The 23,361-nt window shown below is 36.0% G+C and overlaps 1 long non-coding RNA gene across 1 annotated transcript in view; it reads left to right on the top strand.

Annotated features, from left to right (window-relative positions):
* Positions 1-23,361, top strand: part of LOC136048661 (uncharacterized) — a 72,616-nt gene that overhangs the window by 8,107 nt on the left and 41,148 nt on the right. Inside the window, exon 2 of the long non-coding RNA XR_010622209.1 lies at positions 10,967-11,039. This is a non-coding gene — a long non-coding RNA (uncharacterized LOC136048661). The remainder of the gene's footprint in view (positions 1-10,966; positions 11,040-23,361) is intronic.

Below are 23,361 nucleotides of genomic sequence, written 5' to 3'. Positions count from 1 at the left end.
CAAACCAACTTTTCTTCCATAGCCTGGCTATTCTTATATCATAGTCCACTTACAGTTCATTGTAGAAAAAGGAAATTAAAGGGTTCCACTACACATTAAATCAGTACCTCAGATTGTAAGAAAAAAAAAAAGAAATAGTTTCAAGGATTTCAGTATTCTCCATGGTGCTATAAGAGTCTCTGCTGACTGAATACTGTAGTTTCTTAGTCATTGAATGACTACTAGTTGCTAATACCGTAGTAATAAATAATGGAGCATTAGACAGATACCCTCAGACTGCCAGGCTGCTGGGAAACCTGTCTGCAGCATGAATCACTCTAGTTCAAATGCTTGTGAGCACTTTGATGTTTTACGTGCTAGACAAAAGCTTTAGCCATTAGAATATCGTATGTTTTCATGAAGTTACATATGTCTTCCTCAACATTTTTGGTTAGAAATTCTATTATAGAGCCTGAGATATCTTCTGCCTTTTATTTTGTCATAACCAGTACATGGTGACTGTATAATTTTCAGTATCATTGATCCACTCATCTACAGGCTAGCCTTGCTTTTACATCTATAATTCTCTCTTCAATCCCTGTGATCTGAGGGGAATGCAGGCAGATAATTATTAGGTTCAACCTAGAGAGAGCACACTAGCGTTCATTTATTTCTTTGTTTTTCTAAAATGTTTATAGCATTGATTTTTTTCATGAGTATTTTTCAGGGATTTAACCCAGACACTAATATCAAAGAAAATATTTTTAATATAAATTACGTTAAATGGCACAGTAATGTACAGTGATAGAGTAACAAATCTTAGGCTGTCTACTGTGTGTCATCTTCAAGAAACATCCTATCTGCAATTGACTGTTTTTTTTTATTCTGGCTGTTCTTGGATGTTTTAAAAGTGCAAAAACAGTGCCACTAACTTCAGGAATGTGTACAGAAACCTGTGAAAATAGAGGTACTTGCTTTAATCTTCTAAATAGGGAAGTAGAAACTGAGGAACTCAGGGTGATATTGGAAGCAAAATTGTGGGTTTTTTTCAGTTTGTTGCATATCTGAACACATCCATTTCTCTAATTCATGCAGCAGGTATTCTTTACATAAGGTGTCAGCTCACTTGAGGGAATGCTCAGATTGAGAGTGAGTAAAACTGTGAGGGCAAACTGTGTGTCTTCCATATTATCATCTTGAAGTTGTGAGTTGAGCGCTTAAATCTCCTGGGTCAGCCAAGGGATTCTATGCTAGAAAGAAACAGTGAGTCTGTCTGAGCCAAAAGTCAGTCTGTAAGTCCAGTGGAGCATGAAGATACTATAATTTACCATCTTTGTTCATTAATGGCTTCCTACTGGATAACCAAAATATTTGAAAATCATTTAGTAAAAACTCTGTTCTTTCTCAGACAGAGATGACTGAAAGAATGTTCACATAAACAAGGAATTGCTGTCTGTTTCTTCATCCTAAAATGATATTCAGTGATGAATATCTTTTTCCTGGCTTAAGTCTTCTCCAAATCTTTGTTAACTCCCATCTGTTTTTACTAGATTCTGTATATTCTGATGAATTCTTTAAGTGCCATGAAACCAGGCTTTATTGGACAAATATTTTAAAACTGCTAGTAACTAAGAATATACCTTACACATTTCCACTGCTTACTCACACTAATAAACAACAATAATTGATAATACTGAATTGGACAAGAATAGTTCTACAGTGCTTAAGAAATGTTCTTCTGCAATGCAGGCTATAATAAGGGCAATAAATCCAAAGTATTTACAGAAGTTTTTAGATATTTTTAGTGTGCATCATCTACCTAGAAAAAGAGAACAAGTAATGCTAATATCAATTTAAATATGTGAGGAGGTCTCTTTCAAGTGTACATATGCATACATATTTCAAAAATGCATTGCCTTGTGCTTGTAATATCATAGTGAAAACAGCATGGTGCAGCATTTGAAGAAGCTCAGCACATTTCTTGGGATGGCTGTAGTTTGACAGAGTCTAGGTTTAAATCAAACTGAGTAATTCGAACTGATTTCACTGGAATTTAAAGCTTCTTTTAGCTGGCAGTTGGCTTGTTCTTACTCAACGGATCTTACACTGCAGAGAGGTACACCTTCACACATAGGTATGCCTGCAGTCTAAGTCTGCTTTTCCTTGAACAAAAAAAAACTTGCAGAGTTTTGATGTCTCCCTTTTCTGGTGGAACAGAACTGTTAGTCTTTCTGAGTAAATCAAAAATTGCTAAACAGTGGGACAATGTCCTGTGCTACCTTTACTGCGTCGTTATACCCAGAAGTGACTTTCACTGCTTTTGGAGTAGTCTCTTCACATAAGTTTTCAGTAGTGATCTTGCTTGGTTGCATATATATCTCCATGACTATTCTAAGTACTGTAGGTAGTGAGAATAAAACATCCCCATTATAGAAACATTTTTCAGAGGCTTTCATTTGTACGCTTTGCGCTTTGTTTCAACAGTAATCTATCCTTGTGCCTTTAAGGAAACCTTGTACCACATCCAGCATTATACTGCATTTGTCCAAAGACTGTTGCTTTAACATAGAGATCATTTCCTATTAATATTAGTTTATTGTTCTGAAGTACTGCTTTTGAATATACTGCTCAAGAAAATGAAATGAAATGAAATTCACACAGTATTGTAACATGCAAGCTGATACACTTCCTAAATTGCATTAATCAAAGTGAAATTGTGCTTTTATGACTTACGTTCATTCAATTAATTTGCTGTTGTAAGAACTAGAATAATTTGTGATCACATGTATGTATTTCTAAACCTATTTTATAAATGTACACAGAGATTTAAAGCAGGATTTTTCTGAAGATTCTTAGAGTCCACGGGGTGTTTTCCAAAGATAGTTCCAAGTTCTATGTGCCTTGCTCATCCAGATGACGTTACTGTGAAAAGGATGACTGAATAAAATGAACAAACTTTTGAGAATTTTAATATTGTTGCCAAGTAAATGAGAAAATTCCTCTCAGTTTAGTGATGCCAAGGTTTCATCTTCCTATGCTTCATAGAGGGGCTGGGCAAATCATTTCTTTTAAAGCATTGGCAGAATAAGCTCTTCATAAATTCAGGCTATTAAGAGCTTTGGGTGTCTAGTAATATACCTGCTTAGTAAGGTTTGGCTCTTGATACATCTTTTGCACGAGATCAGATGGACGTCTCTGAAGTTCTAATTTAAGGTCATATCTGCTTTAGATTTACACAGTGATGCCTTAAAGGGACACTTTAAGGGGCTTAGGAAAAAGGAGAGAGTAATAAATGCTGAGTTGTCTTTTGTGATATTTAACAATGACAAAACAGATGAGAAAATAGTAATGGTGGAGAATATTATGATGACTCTGTAAAAATTGGGTGGTTTTTTTTAACCAATCTGATTTTCTTGGGATATATTAATCAAAATTTAGTGCCAATGTATGTGTTCACAAGATTGTAGAATGTTTTAGATCTGAATGTTGCCTGTTCCAGTCCCCTTCTCTCAACAGGGCCAACTTCCTATGCCTTACCCAGCAGAGACATTTCACAGACTCTCTAAGCAACCTGCTCCCTACATAGCCATTTTACTTTCCTTATTGTTGGACTTAAATGTAATGGGAATTTCATGATCCTTGCCTCTTTTTTTTTTTACTCTGCATTTCTGCAGAGAGCAGCCTGACTTCTATATCGCTGCATACCAGCTAACCAAAAGCACCAGTTAGAAATTCCAGGACTTATCTTAACAAACTCAGCTCCCAGCCTCTTCCATCATGTTCTCCAGGCAACCTAGTTTAATGGTCCTCCTCTGGACTCACACCAGTTTGTGACAAACCTAGGGGTCCTGGATTGTGTGTGGAGTGTATTTATTGCCTGTGTAAACTCTTCAAAATAGAACATACTTTCTGCAATCATAGCCTTTGAAACAGGACTTTTGATCTTTAAGTCACACAAAAGAGAAGTTGTAAAATTTACTTTACTAGATGATTTTTAATTCCCATAGGGAGCTTACCTGAAGTAACTGACTATATTAAGCTTGCTAATCAAGGTAATGGCAAATCTGAAGTTAAATTAGAAGTCCTGCTACTTATTTTCCCATCTAACAGCTGAGTAAAATTATTTACCTTTTCGGTCTCTGGAAAGCTACCTCAGTGTTCTTGAGTTTATATTAAGAAAATTCAAAGGCATCTTTATATCTTTATAATGTCTTGGTTTTTGTACTTTGGTTAATCTTCAGGCTCTCTTTTGTCTTTTTTTTTTTTCCTCTTGGTGTAACCAGAAAGAGTCTAACTTCTCCTTTAGCAATACCTTTCTTTGCAAAACTTTCTTCATTCTGGTTCACTTAGCTCTGTACATCATCCAAAGTGTGTTGCACCCACTAGCCTTTTTAAATTGAATCGCATAGCTGGGGGGAATTTTGAGTTACTGTTCACTTACAGAGCCTACATAAATCATTTTGCAGCTAACATAGGTCCTCTTCTGCACCCCCAAAGTGATAAGATGCTGTGCTAAAGAAGGCCCCAGTACTACTTGCTGATTTTAGAAGGTTGATTTCAATAGGGGTTGGCTGTATTAAAGAGCCATTTACACTTTGCTGTCAAGGAGAACTTGCCAGGAGACCTACAGGGTCATTAGCCTCCACTTAGCACCATACAGAGCAGCAGATGCTTCATGACATGTCACAAGGAAAGGCTTTCTTTAATGGAGTGTCAAGAAATCCCAGTCTCATCAGCTTTATTTTCGTATTCGACTGCTGCAGTCTAGCAATGAGTTGCCATTTGACAAATAGATGAGCATCTACTTATTTCAACTAGTGAAGAGAGGAGGAAATTAAAGAAGCAAAGAAGCATTGCCAGTGGTGTTGTATTTTTTTCTCCTGCTTTTAGTAGCACATCCTTCTATGTAGAGTGATTTGATCCTTAGGCAAGAATTAAACCTAGAAATGTAAATTCCATGAGCTTTTAAAATTCCACTTGACTAGAAAATGAGTGCAGATAAGCTACCCACTTATTTTTGAAAATAGCTCGGAATTACAATGGGCAACATAACTGTCCACTTCCTTTGTGCACTACAATTACTACAGTGTTAAGCTCCTCAAGTATCAGATGTGTCTTGGGCACTGTTTTAGGTTGTGGATACAAAGACTAGTGAGAGTGGGACCTATGGTACTTGTTACAGAGAAAGGACCCTTGTAGTTGTTGTCATTTGCTTTTTTGTGTGTGTATTTTTCAAATACACACAAAAAAAATAATGTGATCTGAGGAAATACAAACTACAGCGTAGCTCGCTTGTAGAGATGGTAGGTAAAGTTTTAAGAGCATCCAAAAATCCCAAGAGAACAGAAACTCTTAGAAAGATGTTGGCTGCCATGCAGTTTGTGAGTGTGCTAGGTTTTACGTGGTAAACAGGGCAATTTTGTAAGAGTTTGAATTCAGCCACTCTTTTAACCAGCATGGTGGCCTTACAGTGTGATTTACTTCTCCTCTCTTATTTAGACAGCTATGTCTTCAGCACTATATAAATCATCTGAGTTAATCTGAGAAGTGAAGGTTTCCAAGTAACCAGCCACACCCTTGAAAGCGTGGCATGTGAGACAGTATGCCTTCTATTTTAGGAATTCTTCCTTCCATCCAGAGAAAATCCCTCTAGAAGTCATACCTAAGCCATAAGGGCTCCCTGAATAAATGGGAATTTACAGTGTCATCTTGTCACTAAGAAATACTCATCTTTGTTCCATCTAAGTGTGGTTACAAAGTAGCTGGTAGACATAGTGTCCGGGGCTAACAGTGAATAGCTGAGGAAGGGCCCCTTTGTCCAAGGGAGAACATCTTTGCCTATTTCTTCTTTACTCCATTTCAGTGAGGTCACATTATTAGTACTGTGAGAGAATGGAAACCTCTGAAGTTATTTAAATAAGATGGAGTAACAAAATAAAATTCCCAGCTAGGGAACACTTCCACAAGGATCACTGGAATTTTGCTAAGCACTGTTTTCAGGATTACTAATACCTCTGTCTACCTCCTTCTGAGCAAGAAATCTTTACATAGGTGTCAAGTAGTAGATGTTTGAAGAGCCCAAGAAGGCTGGTTAGTTGGCTCAGTATCATCACTGCACTGCTTCAAGCCAGAGGGAAAAAAGGGGGGGAAAAGGGGGGCAGCGGTTCAATCTCCAAGATCGGAGACAAGAATTAGTATTGGATCAGCAGCACCCAGATAGTTTGTGCATATGTGGACCAGCTCTACAGCTAAGGCATCCTTTTTCTTCTGACTGTAAATCCCATCTTAGTTCACTTTGTCAGCCTGGGTGAAATTTACATCTGGAAAAAGGATGTCATGGCTGGTAGAAATACAGGAAAATAAAACAAGAATCATCACCATTTTTTATAGACACTAGAGTGGCCAATGTACCACAGTACAGTGAAATAATGGAAAGTAATTCCACTTTTCTTTTAAAAATCTGTTCATTTCAAACTTTATTTACAAAATATAATTTGGTGTAGTTCTTCTACATCAAGACTGTTAGTCATTTTACTGTGGGTCACATCTAAATTTAGAGGTGGTCATACAGAATACTTGTTTGCAATTGCATCAGATATGTTTCTTCTGATTCTTGATTGCAGTGGGACCCTTCACTTTGTGTTTCTGTGGGTAAGGTCTTCTGTTTTCAACAGTATTTCACTGTGATTTGGTAGATAGGAATGCTAAGGGATTAGGACTGTATTACTGACCAAAATTGTTGTGACTCATGAGGCAAAAGTCTGTGAATTAACAGTGCTCATGAGCCAAATTTGGGAACCTGTTAGTAGAGTTCTATCAGTGTAATATTTTCCAGTGTTTTTTGGAGGATATGGGGACATCTGATGATTTCGAAGTGATTTGTCAAAAATGAGACGCAAACAAGACTGAAACAGACTGTTTCCTTTAAAAGTGTATTATTTATTTAAGAGCATTGCATTCCTGTTCAGTTTAATATATGTTTATATATTATACCACCTGTAATGTAACTAGAAGGGAGAGAACCTGCTCTTAAGAAAAGCAGCAACAGAAAGAGGAAAAACCAGTAAATAGGAAAGTAATGAGAACTAAACAGGCTACAGAGTATTATCTAACAACTGCCAGCAATTGAACGTATGAGAATGATATTGTAGCCATTACCTTGTAAATCATAAGAAATCTTAGAAATTGAAAGATCAAAATGCAGTACGTCGAATTAATGGTGAGTGCCATGCTGTATCTGCCTAAGAAAAGGAAATGTAGAACACTAATCTATTAGAACTTCTCTAATAGAGAAATTCACTAATTACAGTGATTCACTAATTACAGTGACCTCAATTGGAGCAATGATTTCTGAACTTTGGCATAAACCCTGGAGCCTGGTAGATATTGGAATATGAGAATTCACTTGGACTGCAAACTGAGCATCCAGATGTTGAACACACGGTTTTCTGGACCACCTCCATTTCAGCCATTGGATTAACATGCAGGAAGCAGAAAATAGACCCCCTTAGAACAGCATGCACTAGTGAAGCAGAAACAGAGTCAATGTACATGTATTCTGTAGTTTTCTCCTCTGAGGCCTCCCACAGCAGAAGAAGACAGGGAAAAAACATGGCTAGTACTCCATCCAGCTGACAAAAAAGTCCCCAGGGTGTGTTGTCAGATGTCATTTTTTTCTTAGTACCTTGGGTTTTAGCTTTTGTTTGGGTTTGATGATGTTTTTATTTGTTTGCTTTTTTGCTCTGGAATGCACAAGTAATTTAAAAACTTTTAAAGAAAGGAGGAGAATATAGTTTGGATTATCTGGATTTTACTTTTCTCTTTACAAGAAAACCTATGGAATTTGGCATCTTAACCCAGCCTCACCTGATCTGATCGCAAACAGTCACATTTTTATTAAAATGTTTTGAATCGTTCAGACATGATATTGATAACTGAAATGGAGCAGAGAGACAGTAGCATCTGGTTTTAATGAATGTGGTCTGCTCATACTTGAAAGCAAAACCATGCAGGAAAAGGCTGGAAATTCTTGTTCAGAGAATCAAAGTACAATAGTGTTTTCCAATACCTGACATCTGTATGCTTAGTATGACCTAGGTGACTTCACTCAGCCAGTTGTTCATATTTTTTAGATTAAAATGTCATATTTGAAATATGTTTGGTGCTTTTTTTTTTAAGCATGTTGTGTACTTCTTATGCTCCTGCAAAGCTCTTTTCTTTGAGTGCTGCCATAACCTTTAAAGTTAGCTACTTTCTTCCATGTAACATATAGCAAACTATTTTTTATATAGAAATGTGTGTGTTCCAATAACTGCATTGTAGTCTACATAAATAGGGGAGTCCTTTCTGGAGATAATTTTTTCCCCATATGTAAGAAAAGAATAACTTGAAACATCCTTGTAAACTGCAGAACCATATAAAAACCAACTTCAGACGTACCGTGTATTTCGGGGAAATAGAAGCAAGGATGTTTTCAAAACAAATTATGCAATAGACCACCTTGCTTCACTACCTTCAGTTCAGGTTTGCTACCATTTGCTACCTTACGCTCCTCATGGGGAACCTGCACACCATTAGATTGCCTTCCAGACAAGTAGCAGTGGTAGAATACACTAACAAAGCTTACTGGATCTTTTCTTTACGAACTCATATATTTTATGTGAGGTGGATAAACTTGTTTGGAGGTGCAACCTAGGTATCTGTTTAGGTTTTATAGTGTGAGTTCTGCCCAGTCAAGGTGATGAATTTTTATTACCTAACTTGTTTTTCTGTCACTGACTTTATAGCCTAATCTCCCTATTGGGTTCAGAGAAGCAGCCATCAAGGTGCCTGGCACAACAATGTAGGGCTGTGGATATTTACAGGACAAATGTTCTGGACGCTTTGCATACCATGGTGGAATCTCATCCATGGTGAATGCATCTAACTGTAAAGAATACACCAGGTGCATGAAAACAGTAATTTAAACTCCAGAGTATGCATTTCAGCATGGTATCATCTTTGAACAAATATCTGAATTAGAAGTAAAAGTTTAGAAAAGAATAAATGCTTTTGACCATAGGCACCCATCTGTTGCCTACATTACAAGTTTTAACTCTATTTTTCATACAAACAGTATATAAAAGTAGCTTTCCGTTACGAGTAGTAGCTGCTTTGAATCCTTTTGTTAGAATCCCAAAGCTGAGATATCAATGAGGTTGGCCAGTGTGATGAAATAGTTTTCTTAAGTCGTATTGTAAAGTTAGCCTTTAAAAACAAATAGGTTGCATTGCTTTTGACTATTTACAGTTTTTCTTTGGCTTCACCAAGCATGTGGGCGTCTAATCAGGGGATTATCAAGTAGACTAGAGAAATAACAAAATTCAGTGCTCTAGTAAATATTTGTGTAGCACAAGCCTGGAAAAAGTCCATGTTATATTTTACTGTTGATAATTTAATAACTCCCTGGCACTCCTGAAACTGTCCAGTAAATGTCAGGATGTGTCAAATGAGGTATCTTGTAAAATTTAATAAGCTCATATGTAAGATGAAGTAACACTATCATTGGTAAATGGATTTTATAAATGATGATTAGAGCATTCGTTTGAATTGTGCCAGGAAATAAAGTGAGCAATAGCTATCCAGCTTATAATTAATAACAATGGCAACGTAAGTGAAAAACTAAATAACTCATGTAGAAATGGTTCAGTCTATTAAATTATAATGAGACCAACCAACAGATTTCATATAGGAGTCAAAGAATCTGCGGTTTCCTCTTGCTACAGAAAATAGATCATAGTGTAAACAATTGATTAAATTAACTGAATCTCTGTTCCTTGTGCTTAAGGGATTGCGTACAGCATGCTATCTGCCACAGTAGTTTGTTTGCACTGAAATTAAGCAATAATGATTGAGGCACAGAGCATTTCCTGGGGATTAATTGACCGCCTGAAAGAAGTTGATGGCCCAAAGAACAGCTCCTGGCCATTAACCCCAGCCGATCATTAATCCAAAGGAAATGCCCTGCCCCAAGGTCTTTATTACTCCTAGAAAATGAAAACAAAGAAAAACAAACCCATAAGGAGCTAGGTATTTGTTCTGTGTGGAGAAGTTTTAAATCACTTTGTGTGTGCAGATTTTGATAAAATAAATACCTTACTGGTTATTTAGCTGGAGTGCTTGTTAGTCTCCAGAGCATCTTGATATCGTGTAGACCTACAGAGTTGACAAGAAACAAACTAGAAAAACATGATCTTCTTTTCGCCTTTATTAGTCTGTCTCTCAGTGTGGAATGCAACTTATGTTCAATTCTAATGTGGTTTAAGCAAGGTGAATGTGCACTTTAAAAAAGTATCTTTAAGTGGAAACTGAAGATCACATCAGAAAATTTAAGAAAGGTAGCTGTTCAAGTATGAATTTACTCTCTTCTACACTGTGAAGCAGGATAGACTGCCTTACTGTATTCAGGAATTCTGTAAAGATTTTGTTTTCAGAGAACTTTCAAACCAATTTCCATATGAATATCTATTAGCAAGAAAGTTATATCACGTTCATTAAATAAATAGATTCAATGTTAACATAAAATGTGAACTTAAGTTACTCACTTAGATTTAGAAATTTTGCTTCCCTACACTATGTTATGAAGAACAGATTATTCAGTTTTATTCTGCGTGTTTCTAGCATCGATGGATCTAGCTATCAAGATCTAGGATCTAGGGAAATTGCATCAGTTGGGACTGATGAGAGTTAATGTCTAGCCACCCCTACAGAAAAAGTTGGGATAAAAGTTGCTGTTAAGTTGCTTAATTTCAGGTCATACACTAACCTATACAGGCCAGAGATTCACTATAAAATTTTCATTTTCTCTGAAGAGATTGTATAGCACAACTGAAAAATGTATATTTTTTTCTTGTTTAAGGCGTCTTTGTAGTTTATATAGTTAAGGCATTTTTAAAGCATTTTTGTAGTTAATAGCAAATAGTTAATCTGCTAATAAATCTCTGTTTAGGTGAATGTTAGGACTGTGGCTATAATTCAAGGAACATAGATCAATGAAGATGAAGGGTCACAAAGAAGTTGAGGTAAGATGCCTTTTAAAAAATATATTTCATTTTTTTAGGAATTAGTTGCCAATATATGTTGTGCTTTCCATGTGTCATTTGTTTTACAAAAAAAGGAATTTGTACGATGAATTATTTTCAACTACAGCGACAGTGGCTTATTGCCAATCAGATGGAAAACTGAAATTCTGTTCTTGCCTTTCCATCCATATAAGTATCCATATGGATGGAGCTTAAATCTTCTAATAAAGAGCTCTTAATTTCAGCAGAAGTTTGAAGTCTGTACAACTGAAAAACAGTACAGGTAGGAAAATCTTGACTTCATCAAAGGTGTTGTTTTGAGTAGAGAAGGTAATTAACCTTTGGAACATTGCACGAACAGAACATTTGTGATAGATTGTCACTGGTCATTTTGATGTGATTCTTCTAATTCTTACCCGTATTCTAATATTCTATTTCTAGAGTATAAGCTCTATTATAAACATGATAGACTCTGGAGAATTTTTGACCGATGTTATTCATGAGATCAGACAGGGTAATTTCATTTGTTTACTGTGTGCCAGTAATCCTGGCTTGCTGTGTGATACAAGGAAAATTGCTTTATCTGTTTTCTTTAGTGTCTCATGTTCTTTAATTAAAATTAATAATAAAAAAAAGGAAATTTCATAAGTACTTATATTTTATTTGAAATTCTTCAAAGGAAAACAGATAATGTCTTAAGTTTTTTTTTTAATTCTTGTTGTATATGTCATTGATGCAGAGATTCAACTATTAGTACTAATAAAATGTTTGCTCATGCAATTATAGTACTTAATTATGAAAAAAGGTTTTCATATAAACATACTTTTCAGTTTAGCAGAACCAAAGGTGTCTTTTTGGGATCGTGAATGAGGATTTACAGTACCATATCTGAGTTTATTTGTAATCTTCCATTAATTTGGAAGGGGAGGTATTTTTCAGCTAAACTCACCGGGATTTGGATCAAGATCTTGTTTTGGAGTCTGTGGTTTAGTCAAGTTCACATTACTGCAAAATTCTTTGTGATGCCTACTTTCTGCTAATTACAGAAGGGAATTCGGTGTATGAGTAGAAATAATTCCTTTAGAACAGGAACTACTGTTGCTATAGAAAACTAGGAAATTCAGTATTGTTATAAATATAGTACACGTAATCATCTTGGGTAGTACGTGTTGGAACCTGTCCTAGTGAAAATTAGGAAAAAAAAAACCCAACAAACAAAACTAAAACAGCTTCCTTATTTGTTTGAAGAGGAAATGAGTGGTTTCATTTTAAGCTCTTCTTCCTCTACTATTCAGAATACTACTTATTAGGAAAAAGTAGTTTAACTGGGAAGTATATAGGGAATGCAAGTGCTTGGCACTTACTAATCTAAACAGGATGTTCTCTGTTTCCAAACAAAAAAACAACAACAAAACGACAAAAAAACCCTTAGAGATACTTAGGTGCAAGTATTGTCATTCCATACTAAGGGCCAGATCTAAAAAGTGGACAGAGCTCCATCCTACCATTTTGGTGTTCTGGAATGTGTACTTTTATAAATCTGGCCAGCACAGTAGACTTAAAAACAGTAATGTTTTGTATTAGGGATAGGAAGGCCCTGGGAGGTATTGGAACTACAGAACATCTCTATCCACAATTCAGTAGAGAGTGGTGAAGGCAGAGGTGAATGTTGAATCCTGCCTTAAGATGTTTAAAAGAGATCTACTTCTGTTAAAATTTGCAGATGTTCCTCTCACAGTGTGAATTCTAAATCTTCACAGAGTCAAGTTAAGTTTGTTTTTTTCTTTTTTTGGTAATGTTTCCAGTAGTCATGAACACCTATGAAACAATTAGGTGCTTATTATTAGTGCTTGTACACATTCTGTTCTGTGTGGTAGATGTAGAGTCCGGCTTCCGCTATAGATGGCTCATATCCTCTACTGTGTTAGTATTGTCTGTAACTGACTTGGAGGGATGAAGTGGCAGTCTACAGTTTATCTTTTGAATCTGAGACTATAGGCAAACTGAAACAAATACAAAGAAGCTTGTCAGACTTGTGATTGCAGCCTTCAACTGGAAATGGGGAGACCCTAGGACCTTAAAAGTGGTAGAATCATCTTGTTTATGCACTCATTCATTTTTTCTCTTGTAAAGTACACACGTTGTTTTAGAAACAGTGTATAAGCAGAAACTGGAACACAGGAAGTTCCATACTAATACAAGCAAGAACTTCTTTACTGTCAGCAGCAGTAAAATACGCTGCCCGGAATGGTTGCGGACTTCCCTTTTCTGGAGATATTCAAGACCTGTCTGGTCACCTACCTGTGCAACCTTCTGCAGGGATGTTGGACTTGATCTACACAGGTCTCTTTCAATAATTCTTTGTCTCTGTGAAACATTTTAAAAAGAGTAGCTTCTCACCTTTTCCAGTTCTGTTCTAGCCTTCAAACAGAAACCTTGAAATCTTGACATTTCAAGAACAGCTTCAGAACAGTGTTTCTCTTTGCTCCTCCATGCATACGAATGCTTTTATTTTGCTGGCAAGCAAAACACAAGAAGAAGGTGTAGTTACTATTGCTTTTCTTTTTTTTTTCTTTTTTTTTTGTGGAACCTGATCTATATCTATTTAATTGCATTGTCAGAATTCCTCTGTGGTAATTGATACGTTTAAAGACAGGCATGGGTGCATCAAGGAAGGCAATGAGCAATCTTAAAAAATGAAAGCTAAGTTGGTTTAGAGTTGGATTATATTAGCTAGTATCTAAATAGCCTTTCCATGATTGCCTAAACTCTATCTAAATTGCAGTTTGATTCCCACGTCCTTTTATTGCATCCGACCATACCATGGCTGTTCACTGAATAAAGATCAAAAGCACACCTTACACAGTCACTATATATGGTCAAACCCTACTGCTTTTGATTTTTCCTTTTAACATCAAAGTACTTGAAAAAGCATCTTCACTGAGTTCACTGATGTACTTTAACAGAGTGGTCTATATTGCTCTATTAAAGTACAAGACTTGCATCACTTGCATATTGTCATTTCTTTTCAAAATTGAAAATTGCAATATACTTTGTGAAAACATAGTAAATTTAGTTTACCAGGTAGTGATTCTTGTCTCACAATTAAAAGCAGTGACTGTATCTGTATCTACAGAACATACTGATGTGAAACAGTTTGTCACTTCGTATTTGAAGCAATACAAGAGACTTTTAACCCACGTTGCTGTTTTCAAAATAGTGCTAATTTGTGTCAGTTGTGCAGAAAAGGGGATTGTAAACCAGAACAAAAAGAGACCGGACCAGTATGAAAAATTTGTATTCTGCATACACAAAGGAAACTGGGAATGTGTTCTTTTAAAAAGTGTGTAATGGAAGGCTGAGACAGTCTTAGGAAGCAGCAACTCATATGCCGACCTTTATGCACTTTGCAACAAAGATGAGTTGTGTTAATTTTAGGACGGTGAGATGAAGGCATGGAAGTTGTGTTAAGGTGTGTTTCAACTATTTGTCAAGGCTAGAACAATGGTAAAATCCTTTTGGATTTTTCTATCAAATAAATTTTCCTCATCAAATAAAACATGTGCAGGGACCAAACTTACAGCCATAAATGTGCTCCTGTGTTCAAATGTAGGTGCTCTTTAGAACCGACTCAAGATACTTCTTTTTAAATCCCAGTGTTCAGATTGTGATGGGTGCTAGGAAACACAAGGCCATCTCTTTCTATATAAATTCATGTAACATAATTCTGTTAGATGGCATACATTTACTCATGGGTTAAGATCATAATTGCATTTCAAAGCAGTTCTCTCGAAACATTCTAAAACAGATTATGTTCTTAAAAACTCTGCTCTTGACTTTGCATGTTTTAGTACTACATCCCATTAAAGCTGTGTTTGAAGTTACTAGGATTTGTTAAAAATTTGATAATGCCTGAGTAGATAAGAGATTATATGCTTTATGTATATATTTGAAGGATTTGTTCCAGCTTGGATACAGTGTATTAATTGGCCACCTACAGTGAACAGCAGTGTTTAATATTTAGAATCCTTTTCTTCATTGTTTTCCAGGCAGAAGAGCATGTAAGTATTCTTTTAAGTAAATTTGCTAACTTTCTGGAACACATTTAAACAATGTGTGCTACTTGTGTCATATTACATTAACTTCACTTCTACAGACAGGTTGTATACATATGTAATAAATAGCCCCTCAGGGATCAGATCTAGATTAACTGAGAGAAATGTACTCTGCTGTACGTTAAGTAATTTACAATATCTCAGTAAACATTAGAAAAGACATGTTTGTCTCACCATAACAGGTTAACAGTGCCTGTAGACCCAGTAATGATTGTAGAATGTTAAACTATCAAGTGGAAAGTTATAATTGCTTTAAATAGTCTAATTTTTCCCCTTAAAACCTCAGCCTATCTTGACTTTGATACCATGATGTCTGTAATAACACTGAATGTTTATGGTACAGAATGAAAGTAGTAAAGAAAGACACCAGTTCTGCAAAGGATCTAAACAAAGTGACTTAAAACTGAGAGGGAAATGCTTGGAGAGAAAACTTGCTCAAGTGGGTAATCTTTTATTTAAATATTATTCCTTTGTAATTAAATTATAATATCTGTAATTAGTGAAGAAGCGTGTTTTAGGCACGCTGATTTTATTTATGTATCACAAAATCCATGTAGCCTCTCTATGACTGTCAGCTCAATACTGCCTGGTAATTATCTCAGTACAGGTATGGCAACTGTGGGAGATTTCTGGCTTTGGTTTTTATTGTCTCAGTCTGAATTTAATTAACAGTGTTTTAAGTAAGCCTACAGAAGTTATTTCAGAAGAGTTTGGATGCCTGGACATTCATTAAAACTCTAGAACTTATTAGATTTACCAGCTATTGAGGAAAGGAACATATAGTACAGTCAAAAAGAAATATTATCTTTTCTTATTGTAAAATTGATGTTGGGTGCATTGGATAGCTGTAAGTTTTCCCAAGTCCTAAGAAAATAGCACTGACCACATAGCACTCATACAAGCTTAGGATAAACCATAAAATACAAGAAGTGCTGCGGTTTCAGGTTTTAGCCTAGCTGTCTTGTCGTTGATACGCAGAAGGGGATAGAAAGTAGGCTAAATTCTGAATGTAGAAGCATATTTATAATTCTGTCTAAATTGATCATTTAAGGAAAACAATCTTAATTGTTTAATTACATTATTTAACTGTCTTAAAGTCAGGCAAGAGGCCCACCAGCATTGAGAAATAACAAACTGTAGTAGGAGAGTGGCTAAAGCAGACATCCATAAGCCCTGGACTCTGGAGAAGCCATTTAACACTGTTTGCTTTTCCTGAACTAGAAATAATAAATACTTCATTATACTCAATTATTGGAGACCTTAAGATAAGAAGCGCCACATTAGAAATAATCATTATTATTTTGTTGTATATTAGCTTTGCAGCAAAAACAACTGAAGACTTTTGTACATGAAGTAAGGATAATTTAATATGCGTTAAGTTCCTACATCACATAGGAATGGCTTAATTATGTATTAATCATATCTGAAAGCGTTAAAGTAACTTAAAAACGGTTGAAGCAAATGTTCGTAAACATTGTGGATATCTGTAGAAGAGGCGTAAGTAAGTGAGAAACCAAGGTGTTATATTTACTTACAGAAACAGCTTGATTCGTTGTACACATACTGTTTGGGGAGAGAGGAAAAATATTTTTAAACAGGCAAATGTTACAGTCACAAGGGAGGGCCACATTTTAAGCTCATAGCATGGGGGCACTGGTGAGGAGTAATTCCATATAAGTGATATCTATTGAAGTCAGAATCAGAGAGTACAGTGTGTTTCAGGTAGTCCTGACTGTAGTTCTATTCCTTTTGTCTATAAACAGTAAAGGAAAAGGCGTAATTGTTTGTGTATTCAATTGAGAACCTGACATACTGACAAATACGTCAGGCTTTGAGGGAACCTTGAAAACTGAGTACAGTGGAATTTATCTACCCATTATGCTTTGTACTTATTCTGAGGATGAGTGAACTCTGCGCTATCCTTGTCTTCTTTCTCTTTTCTATCCAGGGAATGACTGCAGTCCAATGCACAAGTTGTCACAAAAGTGTCATTCAGTGCCAATAATTTAGCATGCAGGTTCATTTATAATTAAATACTGTGCTTCATTAAAAAAAAAAAAAGGGAGAGAGAAAGTGCTTATTAGAAAGAAATCAATGACTTATATAATCACACTGACCTTTAAAGTGTGGTGAGGTGTACTGTATCATAGCAAAAATAATAAATAATAAAATAAAAACCTACCATGAACTCAAGAATTATGTGGACACAATCCCTGTTACTTTAAAGTGAGATATAAATCCAGAGATTTCTCATGCCATCATTTTGTAAATAATTACAGTTCTGCTGAATCTGTTGTATAAAGTTTACATGGGAGGTTCAGTGCACCCTCGCTCTTGTTTAGAACATTCAGAACCACCAGAGAGATGTTGACATATGGCTGCACTGTTTTAGTGCACGAGACATCTACTACATGGGAGCATAATAAACAGGAGCATAAAGACAGGTTTGTGCAAGCAGTTTGGATTGACCTTTTTGGCAGCTGAAATCCATCTTGAGTACATGGTGCTGATGTGGACAGACATGTAAACTTCGTCTTGTTACCACAACTACCAGTTTTACAAATATATTCCACTGCTAGAAATGTATATCATTGTAGGTAAAGTGGAGAGGAGATACAGCAGTGACAATTCTGATTAGATTGAGCAGACGCTGTCTCTTCAGTTTGTGGCAATATACCTAGTGATATATAGACAGTTATGTAAATATGTTTTATACCAGTAGGATTTCTCATGATAATTACAGGGAGACGGCTTATTTAATGTATTTTTTCTCTAGCAAAATATTTGACCAATTGGTGCAGTATTTTGATTTTAGCATTTAAAAAGAACAATCTGCTGTCCTTTCAGTGAGTGACTCTTACATCAAATTGATCAAAAAGTAGGAACATTTGTATACAAACCTTTTACTGTTGTAGTCTGAGAATTTGATCCACATTCATATTTTTAGAAACGGAATGAACCCAATAGCTTTTTCAAATAAACATTTTTCACAACATTTTCTACCTTTTGACAAGTATCTAGGGAATAGTTAAATCTGATCTTGTTTTATCAAGTCCTAATCTACCACCGCATACCGAGGACCCATATGAGCCCATGTATACATCTGTAGTAGCATTTTGCTGTGTTTCCTCTGTTTGGATATTTGTACACGCAGATGAGATCCCCCTGAACCTAGTCTCTTCTTGGCTACACAGTGCCTGCTCTCAGCCTTTACTGTTATGAGAGATGCTTATGTATGTTTTTGTTTTATAGAATATATTCTGTCGATTGGTTTGAGCTGCGTGAGGATGTGAGTTTTCACACACCCTGCACTGCTCATATTTGATCATTTCGGACAGAGGACCTCATATTTACTTAGGACAGCTTCTGTCTCCTTGGATTTGTATGACTCTGTTATGCTTACGATTATACTTGTTGGTACATAAGAAACTAACTGAGAACAAACTTTCAGATACTATTCTTCTATTTAAATATCTTGAGGCTTACATTTATTGGCAGATATAAAAGTAATGCTATTTCGTGGGAATCAGTGCAGCTGTTCTGAGTGTCGCAAGCTGTTATCTTGTTATCTCAAGCATTTTCATGTGTTCTTAACCATACATTTGAGGACAGAGCCCTAGTGCTATATTGCTGCTATTACCTGTTTTTAAGGATTTATACCATTTCCTCATTTCTTTTTGTAGAAGGGCAAAAGCGCGTGAGAATTTTTGTATTTTGAGAATGACAAAGCTAAAGTATATTGTAAGCTACAATGGAGCAATGTTCTCGATTTCCTTCCCTAGGAAGGCTCACAGAAAGGGAAGGTGAGTAGGGGGAGTAATTGGTCTTTTCTCCCTCACCTGAACCTATTAGATACAGCTACAGAATGTTTTCCCTTCTGCTTGCCTAGAGAAAACCTTTCTTCTCTTCCCTTACACGTTTTGTGTTATCCTTTCCTGGGCTTACATGCTCATGCCAGATTCTGGACAGAAAAATTGGCTTCATAGTAATTTGCATCGTCTTTGCTCATTACAAGTAAGGGTGCTTTGAAAGCAGCCAAGTTTAAATCTGTAGCTATCCTTGTATTACAGAGGCTTAGGAAATGTTTTATGTTACGTTCATACACATTTGGACAAAACAAGTAAATTTGTATGGTTTTCATTTTAAAATTATTGAAGTGGTGTGGTTGGTTCTTTCTGCTAGTAGAGTGTAATATTGCTGTCCTCACTCAAGCAAATCTCCCAGTGAGATCAACACAAGTTTTGCCTGAAGAAAAGGTTAGCAATTTGGCTTATAATAGCCAGAAGAAGGGAGTTGTGCTTCAAACAGCTTCTTTGGGTAACCGCATCACTTGAAATCTCAAGTATTAGAGATCTTTTGAGCATTCCACTTTAAGGAAGGATACTCTAGATGATCTGTCTCAGAATATTTTTTAGTTTTTCTAGTATGGAAAATGTATATGAAGATGTTAAGTAGAAGCTGTTCCACTGGTATGAATGAAATCCTAAATTTTATACTGTTCTACATTTTTTTTCACCGGGAGATTTTTATTTATTGTTATTCTGGTTAATGTGGTACTTAATCCATAATTAAGAATTCCATGATTAAGTTCAGGCTATGCCTTGGGTGACCTGTCAGAAACTATGTATCTTATTGCTAGGAATCTTCTGAGACCAGGGACTTGATTTTTCTCCTGCACATATATGAGATGTCTTTGGCAAAGGTCACACAAGTTTTAACCCACGGTATTAAGTCACAAACGAAACTGATTTAAGTGGTCTTGCCCTACTCCCTTGCGAGTGCTTGCTCACATCTCAAAACCACTGTATAATTTGTCACAATTCAACATGATTATCTGTCTTTGCTCAGGAGGACTATAATTGCTAAAGGATAAGTTATATTGCAGGTAAGGATTTAGGATTACTGGTAGAGCTGGCTGAAGGAGCTTTTAAAACTGTGGTGTAAGCCTATCTGACCCTAGCTGGTGCTTACTTTTTTATTTCCTCTCTTTTCAGTTCTGTTGTCATTTGGGCTTTTTTTCCCTTGTTTTTACTTTTTCTTCTTGTACTCTTATTTGTTACTGTTTTTGTTGTGCTAAAAAATATCCTAGATTGCACCAAAAATGCCAACACATAATAGGACAGCTAGCAAAGATTCGGCTGACAGTGTGTAAATAGACTCACCAGTCTTTGATTCAGCTGTCCTTCCAGCTCAAAAAAGTTTTTCAGCACGTACACAGTGAAGCATGTAAATGTTATTTTCTAAACTCTGCATGTCCAAATGATCTAAACAGGATCATGGAACAGAACATAGTTTGAAAAGTTACCCTCCCACACATTAACCCCCCCGCTGCTGCCCACCCCATCTGAGCTCTTTGAAAAAAGGAGCATGTTCTAGTTGCCAATCAAGCTGTTATGTAAAGTCTCTCTAAAGTTCAGTGCACTTTTAAAAATATTTCAGGCTTTGGTACATTTAAAAGAAATGCTTAAGAAAGGCTCCAAATCATAACGAGCCGTGCATATCTTCTTCCTTTTCATTAGTTGCATGTTAATGGCTGTGTTTAAAATTCCTTCTTATTTTAATTCCTGATTGATGGGGACTTGAACCAACCTCTAGACTTACAGACTTTGCTCAGCTACTGTCATTTTCATTTGCAGAATAGATCACCTGATGTGAAAAATATCGTATGCTGTCTTGGTTCCCTGTTCAACCCCGTTCAAATCAACATCTATTTTGTTTTATACTGGTATCTGATGAGCTCCTTTATCATATGACAGCTTTTATTATTTAGCAAAGTACCAGGAATTTTTGCCTTCGTAGGACAAAGGAATTGCATGCTGCTCTTTTCATTTTTCTCTGTTTTTTTCCTTCACTATGGCTGCTTGGGTTAAAAGACAAACAAACAAACAAATCTCTGTGCGCTTCAAAGAGATCAAACTAAAAAAAAAACCCAAAAAAAAAAAAACCCAAGTAATTCCTTACAGCTAGGCTGTTTTGCTGTGTTTCTCTCCTGTTTTTCTTTTCTTCCTTTTTTTTTAATTCTGAAAAGAAATAGCAGGCTGTAGGCACTGCCTGTGGCTTGCTAGCCTCGCTTCTTGTGTGGTCTGAGCAGACTTTATGATTTATTCAGCTAATGGGAAAGGAGCATGACCCCCAGTGGCCACAGAAAGAGAGCTGCATGTGGGTTTAATGCTTTCACCACAAAAATGTCTGCTATGACTAAGCTGTGTGGCTGAAGTCACTGTCTGAATGGTGCTAAAAAGGAACTTAGGCATTAAGTGTGCACTATTTACTATAGATTGGCTCTTGGGATTAGGCCAAGGGTTTCTTACTCAGTTTCAAAGAATAGCATGGAAGCTGCTAGGAAAATTAGAGCTGTGCAATTTATTTTTACCAGTCTCCCCAGCGAATGACCCAGTGAAGGATTTGCTTCATAACACTTCTTTTTTCATCAGTTACCAAAGAGCAATTCAAAATGTACAAGTTTTTTCGTGAGTTTTATGGGACTTATTGTTTACATTTTCCCATCTCCTACTTTTCTTCATGTTAACTTAACTTTATAATACTGGTCTTCTTTACTGCATTGGGCTGTAAAGGAAAACTGATCTGAACAAAATTTAAGCATCACTGACTGATACTAGTTACACTGCTATCTCTGATTTAACAGATGAAACTGTGGGCTATATTAGGAATTAGATGTCCCTTCCATCCCCTACAATTCTGTTATTCTGTGAATCTAGCTCTGTTATTGAAAACAATGGAGATCATCCTGTTTTCTTATGGCAACAATGACACCAGTTTTACTAGTTTTTGTTAACGTATGAGTGGGTTATGGTACTCTGCGTGTGTTTGCTTCCTGTCAGGCAATGTTATTTACAGGGATACATTAAAAATATAAAGCAAAACCTACCAAATTATGTAGACAGAAGAAAAAGATCAGGATGTTTTGGAGTCTTTAAAAAACATTTATAAATTCTGTTTTCCCTGCAGTAAGAAGAATTAAAAATTAATCACAAAAACTTTGCTAATGTCTCGTCCTGTTTTGTTTTCCTGAAAAAGTTCTTTGTTACCATATGACAGTGAGGATTCCTTTCAGAAAGACACTTGGAAGATTTAAAAACAAAAAATAGACAGAGCTCGAAGAACTGGCATTCCATATTCCTTCCATCCGTCCATTGTTAGATCAGTCATCCCCAGTAAGGTTAGAGAATCTAGGATAAATGAAAATGGCATTTGGTGGTAATATTTATTCTAGCTATTGAATTATTGACATGCACATAGATGAAGACTTAACAACCAAAACAATAAAACCTATATATTGTATTCTTTGGTATCAAATATTTGACAAAACAACAGTGGCCATTTTTTTTGCCTCCTTAAGTGTATTTCTTTGCATTTTGTCTCACATATTTGTAGCTTTTGTGTCTTGCAGGCAAAATTTTAAAATCTAGTTGACAAATTTGTCAAGTTTGGGCCGTAAATCCGTGCTTACACACCCAGGCATCAATTGCTATATGTGTTAAGAACATACAGAATAGGTGAATTAGTTGGTTTATTTACAGAAAGTCAGAATCTCAGTGAATTATTCAGTGAAAAATACTTAGTTGGAAAACTCAAACTGTATTATCTTGTCACATATTTAAAGGAAACACTTTAGTTTTACATTTTGGAGCACAAGGGTAGTACCTTGGTACTTTAAGGAGTTCAAAAACGACGGTGGCATCTTGTCAAATGAAATGCCTGAAAATAAGTTGTTGAGCAGTTTTTTAGAATCCCTTTTCCTTTTAGACATGAACTTCTTTAGGAAAAAGTTATTCATACAATTCTATTTCACAGAATTAACACATAGAGATTTGCAATTTTTCCTTGTCTCTGGTTTGAACTTGATCCATTCTGTCCTCCTGTCCTGTTTTCTGGGTCATCTGAAATAGGTTTAGAAATCTCAAGGTAAAAGATATCTTGTCATCCTTAGTTTATTCCTGGTTTTTGCTCGGGCTGGAAGAAAAAATGCAAAGAAATCATCACTGATCCTGTTACCTAAGCAGCAAGATTTGCAAAAATGTACTGAGAGTGTCCTGAAGTAGAAGATTAAGCCTGCTTCTAATCTTATAAATAATCTTTGTAGCTCCTGGTTAGAGGAGGGTTCTGACTTTATGCTGCCCTGTAACCCAACCCTAGAGTGATGTGGCTATTGTGCCGAAAGAGAATTTGAAAAGTCATTGTTTTGG

The sequence above is a fragment of the Cyrtonyx montezumae genome, unplaced genomic scaffold (genome assembly GCF_038088225.1).
Source record: "Cyrtonyx montezumae isolate F1298 unplaced genomic scaffold, pur_monq_1.0 scaffold_2, whole genome shotgun sequence".
Classification (NCBI taxonomy): domain Eukaryota; kingdom Metazoa; phylum Chordata; class Aves; order Galliformes; family Odontophoridae; genus Cyrtonyx; species Cyrtonyx montezumae.
Note: the sequence above shows the minus strand (reverse complement) of the source record. Positions and strands in the feature narration are given on the sequence as shown.